Genomic DNA, 11,000 nt, shown 5'->3' on the forward strand with positions numbered 1-11,000 from the left:
TCAAAACTATAAAAAGCGGTCTAATTTAGATTTTGAGATCAAGAGAGATCTCTGGCAAACTGACATTTTAAAAATAACACGTGATACCTGGAGCCTCGCAATGGAAGAGCCCTCCATATGAAGGCACAGCCTGAGGGAGTGTCCCAAGACAGGAGAAGGCGGCTTGGTTCCCTGGAGGAAACAGCAGATCGAGTACCCGGGAAGAAGGGGTATCAGATCACAATTCCAAGAAGTACAGATTTTTATAATAATAAAAATGGGGAAAAGTTACACTTAAAACCTTCCCACTGTGTCAGGACCCTAAGGAAGTCCATGTGAATAGTCTGGGACTGTCCTTCTCATCTCCAGACCATGGTCATGGCTGAACAGCAAAGGAGACCAGGAGAGGAGATGAGGTTTCTGCCCCGCCCACAGCCCCAACCTGGTCTCAGTGACACACTCCACCTTCCCTGAAGCTACAGAGATGGCAATAGATTCCAGGCCATCCCTGACCCCCTGTCCCCAAAATATTGTTCTCTGAGAAGAGCTAAGGGAAACCGAGAGATTGAGCATGTGAAATAAAGGAAAGAAGAAGATCACCAGGACAGAACTCGATCCACGGGGACCAGTGCTTCCAACCTCCTTAGTGTAACGGAGGATGCCTGCTCCACCCCCATGTGCATCCCATGGCCGGCTAATGTGTAGGATAAAGCACAGCGGTCCCTGGGGATCCTCAGAGAGTTGGCTCCAGGACCACCTTCAGGTACCAAAATCTGCAAAGGCTCAAGTTCCTGATATAAAAATGGCCTAGTATTTGCATATAACCTTACATACATCCTCCCTATGTTTTAAATCATTTCTAGATTACTTATAATGTAAACATTATACAAATGTAAACATTATACAAATAATTGTTATGTTATATTGTTTAGGGAATGACAAGGAAAAAAGTCTCAACATGTGCAATGTGGATGCAATTTTTTTCCCTGAATATTTTCAACCAGCCGTTGGGTGAATCTATGGGTCCAGAACCCACGGACAGGGATGGCTGACTGTTAGCCTCCTGGATATGGAACAATAGTTTCATTTTCCAAGTTCATGCTAATGACTAATCAGCATTATTTATAATCTTTAAATGCCTACCACATTATATAAAGCCTCCCAAATTGGGGGGGGGGGGGTCACTACCCTTCAGAGTACCTTGTGCAGTGTCTTTCATAGGTAGGTTTATTATTTTTACTGGGAGTTTTGAATATCAGAAATATCCTTGGAAATCCCTACTTGAAAACTCCTTGGCTGGAAACCAGTTCAGTGGGTGCCTGTCCCAGAGGATGCATCTCCTTGGTGGCCCCCACAGCCTGAGCAGGCTGTATTCTTGCCTCAGTGCCCCTAAATCTTAGCCACATGCTCATGGGCACTGGCTTTGATGCTGGCATTTAGGAAATTCTGAGAGGCCCCAATGATTAAGATAAATAACATTTGTCAATGTAACGGACTTTTCATTTCTTTTTATCGATTTTCATGTTTTCACATCTTCAGATGAGATTGGTTAGCCTAGGGCGGCATTCCAAGACACACAAACGTCATTAAGGCAATCGCTTTAAGAGTGTGATGTTTTATTGAGGTGGACAGGACAATAGATAAATATTTAATCTCTTGCACATTTACTCGGTACGGGAGCCAGGGTTGGGGCTGCACAACTCTCCGGCTGTTCTAAGTCTTCCTGGAAACCTTGACAATGGCCTTGCCACCCACCTGCAGAAACACAGTGTCTGCCCTTGACAAATATTTGTCAATGTTTCTGAAAGCGGCTCCTGGAAGCCTTTCTTTGCTCAGCCTACAGAGGTTACTGCATCTGCCCATGTTTGTTTTGGTATTGGAGAATATAAATGCGCACTGAACTGGGGACATTTGGATTAAAATAATGAACAGTGAGGAAGTGACAAGTAACGGTGCCCTAAGCTTGGTTACTGGTGGCCATGGACTCTCTTCCCTCCTTCTCCCTTCTCTGTGCTGAGCTCTCTGATCAGTGCCGGGGGCTGGTGGGCAGTTGTGTTCTCTGAGCTTCATCCGAGTCGATGCTTGGTGTGTCGCTGCTTCTCCCAACTAACTCCCACAACGCCCTACTGTCCTGCGTCGGAACTGTACACTGTCCAGAACCAGGACCAAGGCTGTCATCGCTGGTGAGAAACCAAGCTCGGGGGTCTTCCAGATAGCATTGGTCTGTACAGTCCAGCATCCTCATGTCTTCATTGGCAGATCAAAGGACTCTCTGACCTGCAGACTTTCAGTGTGATTTATCAATAGGGCAGCTTTCTTTCCTGATCCATCCGTGATGATGCCAATTGCCACACGAAATGTTCTCACCCATGGCACCACAGGTCCACCTTGCACTAATGAAGTGGGACTCCATACACCCTGGGAGGAGAATTCTAGTCCACTCCCTGGGCTCACCACTATCAGAACACCCCTGAGCAAGTCGTGCAATCACATCAGAATAATTACGGAATGCCTGCTCCACATTCAACCCCTTTCTATGCATAAAAAAATAGGAACAGAAAATACAGAGCCCCTTCCCAAATAATTCCTCCATCCTAATGACAATGACAGACGCAGCTCATTTGAAACAACCGATGATATCATGGAGGGTGCCAACTACATGCTCTCAGAAAATAGCCCGGCCACCTTGTACTCTTTAGGGATACCTCTCTCCAGGGCCAGTAACTTCATGCTTCATACATATTTGCCACTACAAAAACCACACCACTCACCATGATGTTTTGAAGTCTCATCTGTGGCTGGAAAATCCTTGTCTTTATGGCACAGACTCCACACAGCCACCAAAGACCCAAAGTCCACCCTGGACTCAACTGCCAGCTATTCTAACTTTGTCCTCACTCTCAGAACTTTATTTTGCCTCCCTAAACTCACTTCTTGGTCCCCCCACTCCTTGTAAGTGTTTCGACGTTTACTCCCCAGTTCAGCATCGCTGCCAAAAACCCCAGAGTGGACACAGGCTGGCCAGCTTCGTGGTCATCCTGCCATTGCCGTGGAGTGAGGACCAGCTGACTCCAGAGAGCTCTGTCTCATTCTCGTGGATCACCTTCATCTCCCCAAAGACCTCTTTCCTTCCTGCTTCCTGTGCCCATCTTCTCACCCCCTCCCCCTTATTCTGCACCTCTTCCTTCACCAAGAAAATCAGAACTGCTAGTTCCATGTTCTTCCCAGGGCACCTGGCTTCTCACTGCCTCACTCCAGGCCACCCCCTCCTCCACCTACCTTCCTCCAACTCCCTCCTCCCCCAGTCCTTTCTGAAAACACTGGCAGATACCAAGTTCCACTTTCCCCTGGAAGCCTTCGGATCCCTGGGGCTCCCATTTCCTCCCTTTCCCCTTTCTTCTTGGGCCCCCTGCAAGCTGTCTCTACTTTGAAAGAAGCTACAATTGCTTTCTAAGGGGTAAGCTCTAAATTCCAGGGGCTGGTCCTGGGCTGGTGGGGGACAGGAGGATTTCTACCTTCCACCAGTAAAGCTGAGCCACAGACAGCAATGTCGCAGAGCAGGGAGGTGGCCCCCGTGGCCTGTCTCTGCAGCATCTGGCCTTGCTGGATGGCTCTCTTCTCCTTTCTCTAGGAACTTGGCTGCCATGGTTTCAGAGACACTAATGACAAGCATCTGCTTCCCTCACCCTCCAGCTGCTGCTGGGTTTGCTTCTCAGGTGGAGTTTTTCCTCTCCTCAGCCCCTGTATGTGCATGCGCTCCCCTCCCACCTCTCCTGGTCCCACTCCTTGCTCTCCCTCCAGCCCCAGCCCCAGCCCACGCCCAAGTGAGTATTTCCAGCCTCTCAGCATCCTCTAAGCAGGCTTCCGTAGGTCCCTGCTGACACACCCCACACTGAGTTCTGATCCTCCCCATCCTACCTCTCTTTGTGACATCCCCTTCTTAGACCCACAAAGAGGTTCATTTTTTTAAATCGCTTCTTTTTACTCATTCAAGACAGCAGAGTCCATTTTGATAAAATGCCACATGCATGGAGTAGATCTTCCTCTGATTAAGGACAGTAGAATCCACTTTGATATAAGTTTGTAGCATGGACTAGATCTTATTCTAATTAGGACCCCATTCTCCCACAAGGAAGTTCTGAATTTTCTGCTCCGCTCCGTGCCCCAAGCCTATTGTGTGCTTTCTCAGGAGCTGCCTGCTCTGCACCGAGTCCCTCCTCCTCAAACCCTCAGGCCTTCCCCTCTTTCCGGCCTCACCCTCTCGTGCCTGGACATTGCACTGGCCTCTGGACTCTCCTCTTTGGCTGGTCCACATGCACATGCTCCCAGATCTGAACTTCCTGAAGCACAGCCCAGGTCATACCTCGCCCCTTCCTAACAACACCCACAGCGATGCCTCCTTAGCATTCACAGGGCCCTGGACACAGATAACCTCAGGTAGTCCTTGCAACAGTCCTATGAGGGAGGTACTATCATTCTCATTTTATAGATTTTTTTTAAAAAGGCACAGGGAGATTTAGTGACTGGATCCAGGTCACATGCTTCTTAAGTGACAGAGTTGAGCTCTGAGTCCTGGCACTGTGGCTCCTGAGTTCAGGTTCTAACCATTTGAACACTTACAGCTTTCTTTTAACTTTTTTACAATTTTTTTTATTTGCTCTAATTATTTATTCATGACAGTAGAATGCATTTTGATACAACATAAATAAATGGAGCATAACTTCTCATTCTTCTGGTTGTACATGATGCAGAGCTACACAAATTGTGTAATCGTACATGCACATAGGGTAATAATGTCTGACTCCTACCTTCATGCCTCCTCTTCTCCCCTTCCTTCCCTTCTCTCCCACCCTCCCGTCTAATCCAAAGTACCTCTATTCTTCACTAGCCCCTGCCCCACTACTGTAAATAAACATCCCCATATCAGAGAAGACACTTAGCCTTTGGGTTGGGGGGGATTGGCTTCTTTCTCTTAGCATAATAGTCTCTAGTTTCATCCATTTACCAGCAAATGCCAAAATTTCATTCTTCTTCGTGGCTAAGTAATATTCCATTATGTATATGTAGCAGAGTTTCTTTATCTGTTCATCTGTTGAAAGGCATCTAAGTTGGTTCTATAGTTCAGCTATTGTGAATTGAGCTGCTTAACATTGAAGTGGCTGCATCACTGTAGTATTCTTATTTTAAGTCCTTTAAGTATAAACTGAGGAGTGGGATAACTGGGTCAAATGGTTATCCTACTTTTCTGAGGAATCTCCATACTGCTTTCCAGAGTGGTACACATACAGCTTTCTTAGGACGCTTATGGCCTTCTACATCCACAGACCAGAATCCCTAGGCCGCTCACAGCCTCCAGAATCCAGGTCCAGCCCCCCTGACCCGTCACTCACTCTTCCCATCCAGATGGACCTTTCTGTTTGCTGGAGAACCTTCACCTCCTGCTAGCATCTGTTCCCTCTGCCTTGCTTTCCAAAGGAATTCCTGGAGTGGCCAGGCTCTGAACTGATTAGGTTGTCATTGATTCATTTATTCATCATCATTCAATAAATATGCAGAGCAAGCAAGACAGATGTGCTGCCAGCTAGATGCCATGGCCTGTAATCACAGTGATTTGGGAGGCTGAGGCAGGAGGATCTCAAGTTTGAGGCCAGCCTCAGCAATTTAGCAAGACTCTGTTCTCAAAATTTAAAAAAAAAAATTAACTGGAGGTGTAGCTCAGTGGTGAAGTGCCCCTGGACTCAAGCCCCAGTACCAAAAAATAAGAGAGAGATGCTCACAACCTCATGTGCTCATGCACTGGTGACCTCAAGCCTTGCTAGCTTCTTCTAACCTTCCCAGTTCAACTCCACATGGAACTGTCCGTATTGCCTCCCGAACTTTTGTAGGGTATTGACCCTCTGAAACCATAATTCCTGCTAGGACGTGCTAATCCCCCTGTGGCAGTATTGTCCTGAAACCAGATGTTATAAGAAGAGAGAGAGGAATGACACTCCCTCCTGTGAATGATAACCCCCAGCCCCTTTCTGCTCAGGAAGTAGTGATTCAGTGATGACAGCCAGCAGTAAAGGGAAGACTGAACTCCAACCTGCTGCCAGGCAAGTGCCTCTTATGGACATCATGACAACCTATCGGGTAGATACTAACCTGTCAGGTAGATGCTATTGTTATTCCTACTTTATAGAAGAGGAAACAGAGGTTCCCAGAGGTTCCCAGGTAGGACTCAAACTCAGCTCTGACTCTGACATATTCATTCTCTCCACCCACAACACCCTGCAATATCCATGTTCCTTTAACTCTCTCTCCCCCAGGCCACACAGGCTGGAGGGAGGTTAAGACCGGTGTCAGCGAATCAGTGTTCTTTTTAACACCACCACTATTGTTCCCAAAAAAAATGAAAAGCTGAAACTATGTTTCCCCTTGAATTTATGTATCCTGTATTTCTTAGTTCATGCCAAGCAGAGGGGAGGTGTGGGGAGGCTATTCTTCCCTGGATGTCAGAAACTCTGAAATTGAATTTCCAAAATGTAACAAAACTCCAAAAGGCTCCCAGGGTGCACTCTGGGTCTTTTCTGGCCAAACACCTGGCTATCTGGGGAATGCTGAGAAGAGGCATGGCCTCCCCTCCCACACAGAGGTAGCCACCATCACCCTGGGGCTCAGGCCTCCCTTGCACAGAGAGCAGGAGGCAGGCTGTGCAGAGCTTCTGGTGGGGAAGGAAGAGCTGGGGTCTGGGAAGGCTGGGGGAGGGGCCCAGCAGTGACCCCATGGACCAGTGCTGGGCCCAGGAAAGAGGCCTGGCTCACTGGGGTCTCATAGCAGGCCGGACACAGTTCAGGAAGGTGTAGGAGGGGTGGGTGGGAAGGAGGAGGAGCCCAACAGGGGGGCCACAGGTAGCAAGCAAGGCTGGAGAGCAGGGAAGTGGCACCTTTCACACGGGGGTCTGGCCTGCTCTGGGACCTCAGAAAGGGGACCGGCCAGAATTATGGCCTTCGGAGCCCGCTGGGGAAGTGCCATGCAGGCCACGTCAAAGCAGGAGTTCAGGTCCATGAGCTGGACAAGAGTACCAGGGAAGAGGGTGCCGCCATCAGCCACGCTCTGAATCTCTAATAACAGGACCGTCCCTGGTCTGCCCAGCTAGCCCATCCGGGGACTGGCTCCCGAGTCTGCAGCTGAGCACACGGTTGAAGCCAGCAATGGGGAGCTGGAAAATAAGATGACAATGATCCTGATATGGTCCCTGCGGGCCCCGAGCTCTGCCTAGGGACACACAGCTCCTTGGCAGACCCCTGTGTCACCGAGGGTCTCTGTTTCCTCAGTTCTGGACTCGGGTTTACTGCCACCAGCCTCTGTGTAAGTGAAAAGCTAAGGATGAGGCATCTGTGCATGTCCCCAACAGCCCTCTGAGATCACATTCCAAAATGGAGTCCTAAGGGCAAAAATAAAGCGATTCGCACGCAACCACCACCTTCCCCTCTGACTTCCCAGCGTGGAAACTGGGAGTGAGTCGGGCAGCTGGACGCTGGACTCGGGAGAAGCCCCGGGAAGAGAGTAAGAAATACTTTAGAGGCACAGCCACACCCTGGCACCTCTCACTGAGAAGCAGGGGCCCTGGGCTCCAGCCCTGGCACTGGCCACTGTGCAACAGAGGACAAGCTGCCTTCTCGGAGCCTCGCTCTATCCACAGTGAGGACAGGAGGGGGCGCGTCACATGGTGAGCACTGGGCTGCTGGGTCTGAAGGTGTCACGCCCTCATCTCATCCCCCTGAAGCTGTGCCCCGACTACAGTAATAACCACCCCAGGTGGGAGGACCATCCTCCAACCCAGTGGCCCTCAAGGGGACCAAGTAAGGACGTCAGCACCAAGTGTGAACCCAAAACCTCTATTGCACACTTGAGCTCACGCAGTTCCCGTTATTCCTGCACACGTCAAACCAGGCTGGCAGACAGAACCCTTCCCACTGCCCCTCACACACCTGTGGCAGACACTACTAATCCATCCAGCACTCCTTCCCCGCAGATCGACTAGTGATGTCTGCAGAGAGTGGGAGGGAGGTGGGATACTACAGGAAAGCTACTTGCAATTGTGATTGGGTACAAATTGTCTATCTTAGGACATCAATAATAAAAGACTCCAAAAAAAAGTGCTGGATGCCCACCCCGGGAACAATTAGTCATGCCTGGGATGGGAAAGGAGGCGGAATCTATAAGAAGGTCATAGCTACCATTCAGACTACATATTGAGAGAGAAGGAAACATCTAGTAGAATGTTGATCTGCCCAGGGGAGCCCCTTCCCCGAGTTCTGACGGCAGCACCACACCCCTGTTAGACATGAGCCAGCAAAACCAGACAGGTTGAGTGGGGTCCACAGTGACCCAAGAGAAAGGTGTAGGGCCCCCGACTCCAGCTCCCCTGCTTCTTACTTTGCAACTTAGAGGCAAAGACACCAAACACATACACACACACATACACTGCCCAGCCAACCTCACAGAGGTGGCAGGGGACTGGACCCAAGCAGTATGGCCCCTGCAGCCGGAGAATGGCTCTGAAGAGTGGGCCCTGGCCCTTGGCAGGGTTCTAAGAGCGGAGGAGCAACCACAATGAAATCCAGAAGGCTCTTTGGAGTAGCCTGCCGTTTGGGATCTGCTAAGTCATAAATGCTTTGAATTCCTCAGCTTTTGCCTTCCAAATTTCTGGCAGCCCCAGGCAGTAGACAAGTATTCATGGACACATTCTGAATTCTCCTGCACTGGGAAAGGCCAGGTCAGGCCAGGCTCAAAACCCAGAAGCCAACAGACAGAGGCTGGACTCCAGAAAGGTCTAGAGGCAGAAAGGGCTGGTGCAGTGGTTCCCCACTGCCCTCAAATCCTGCCCAGGGCCAGGCCTCTCTAACTCCCTCTCTCCTCTTCTCCCACAGCTGCCTCCCACTCCGTCCTGGGCCTCTGCTAAAATCAGCCACCAGCCTAGTAACAAGTCACACATCCTCCCTGGGACCCAACGGCTGGCCTGTCTTACCCTCGTGTCACATTAGTCTCTCTGTGTCATTCAGACACAGTGGCTGTGACGGGTGCCCCCCACGGGTGTCTGCGGCACCCTGACAGGTGATCCCACGCTCACACCCCCATAACCTCCTGCTGGCAGACTCCATCTCAGAGCCTGTTTTCTGGAGACCCTACCCAAGGCCGCTTGTGAAGTAAAGGGAACGAAGATTCCTGGGGGCTGCGTGCCCAGAGCGCTTAGGCACCATCGATCCAGCCCCACACTGCTCAGGGGTACCCAGCTCACCCCAGGTGGCAGAGCTGATTAGTGACAAGGCTGGCATCAGGGGCCTTTGACCCCCTTGTCTCCTCCTTCGTGGAGTGATGATAGCACTGCTGGCCTGGTGAAAGGCCGTCCGCTCCCTGCTGTTCACAATCACGCTGTGAGGTAGGTCTGACCTCATTTCTTACAGGCTCTAAGGGGTCATAAAGGAGCTGCCCAAGGGCACACAGCTTGGCAGCAGCGGGTAAAACCAGCCCACATCTGTGCAAGCCCTGAGCGCATGTCCTTCCAGAAGCCACAGAGCCTCTGGCTCTTTTGGTCTGTTTATGATCCATGCTAGACCTGCTTGGGTAGGGTCCCCTGAACCTCTGTACATGTAGGAACCCCTGGGGAGGGCCTCTGGGGAGGGTGACACACCACACACCCAGGTCTCTTCAGACCCTGCCCCAAGAGCATCCTGTGTGAGCTGCTCTACAGCAGGTCAAGTTCCCACCTCTTCCTGGGGGCAGCCCGAGGCCAGCACCCAGGCAGGCCAGAGGTCATAGAGACCCAGAGGTCGTAGAGATGGGACTGAAACCCAATGCCCTGCCACTCCCATGTATGTGCCCAGGGATGACAGGAATGTGTCACATTCATGTTCTATACACAACTCAGAACTGGGATGGTCTAAGATGTGGCACATTGAGGAGGCACTAGGAACCTTCCAGAACGATGCCCAGAAGGAGACATGAGCATAAGGACAGTGTGGGGACACATACAGTTCACAATACATTGTGTTTTTATGAATAATCAGGAGGGAGGGGCTCAGGACTCCGAACACCAAGTCATGATCAAGAACACGGAGACGGAAACATTAGTTACCCTGATTTGATCCATATCTAGTGTGTATGTGGATTGAAATAGCACCATATCCCCAGCACCACAAAAAAAATAGAAATATCACTCTGTATCTCATTTCTATATATATATAATGATGACGTGTTAAATCAAAACTTTTTAAAAATGCTTAAGAAACGTTAACTTCCCTGATTTGCTCATTACACATGGTATTCATGTATTGAATCATCACACTGTCATCCATAAACATGTACAGTTAAAACACTAATATGAAAATTAATGTAACATAAAAGTTTTCTGTACACCAGCCAGGAGACAAGAGAAAGGAAGTGGGCAGAAAGGAGGAGGAGAAACCTGCCCGTCCCCACAGCCCTGCACCACCTGGGCATCTCTAATAATGAGGCTCCCGCCAGCAAGTTCTCTGCGCTGCCGTTCCTGAGTCCATAGGAACCTGCAGGGACCACAGCACCCAGTGCCATTGTTATCAAGCCTGGTGGCTGAGGCCTGAGAGGCTCTGGACCCAGCAGCAGCCTCTCTCCCTCCCAACTCGCTGGAGCTGCTGCCTCCTTGGTCCTGCCTGGATCTCCTGTTTCCCAAAGGACCCATTGCTAGCCATGGGTCTGGACTTCTCCACTGAGGCTCTGACCCCATACTCAGCTCTCGGCTTCCTCCTCCAAAGGACTAGGCATGGGGATGTCGGTATTTATGCTCCAGAATCTGACCACTGGTGGTGGATGGCGATCCCAGCATTCTGCCACTGTCATTGGCATCAGAGGTCTGGGACCAGTGTCCCAGCCACAGAGGATGGTACGAGGGGAGCGGTGCCACAGGGCTTCTGACCCCAGACAAGGTTTTGATGGAGTGGGCCTGGCAAGAAATAATCCTGGAGGCAGACGTGGTACCCAACATCAGACAGAAAGTAGGG

This window comes from Spermophilus citellus, assembly GCF_964194105.1.
Source record: "Spermophilus citellus genome assembly, chromosome: 2".
NCBI classification, from domain to species: Eukaryota; Metazoa; Chordata; class Mammalia; order Rodentia; family Sciuridae; genus Spermophilus; species Spermophilus citellus.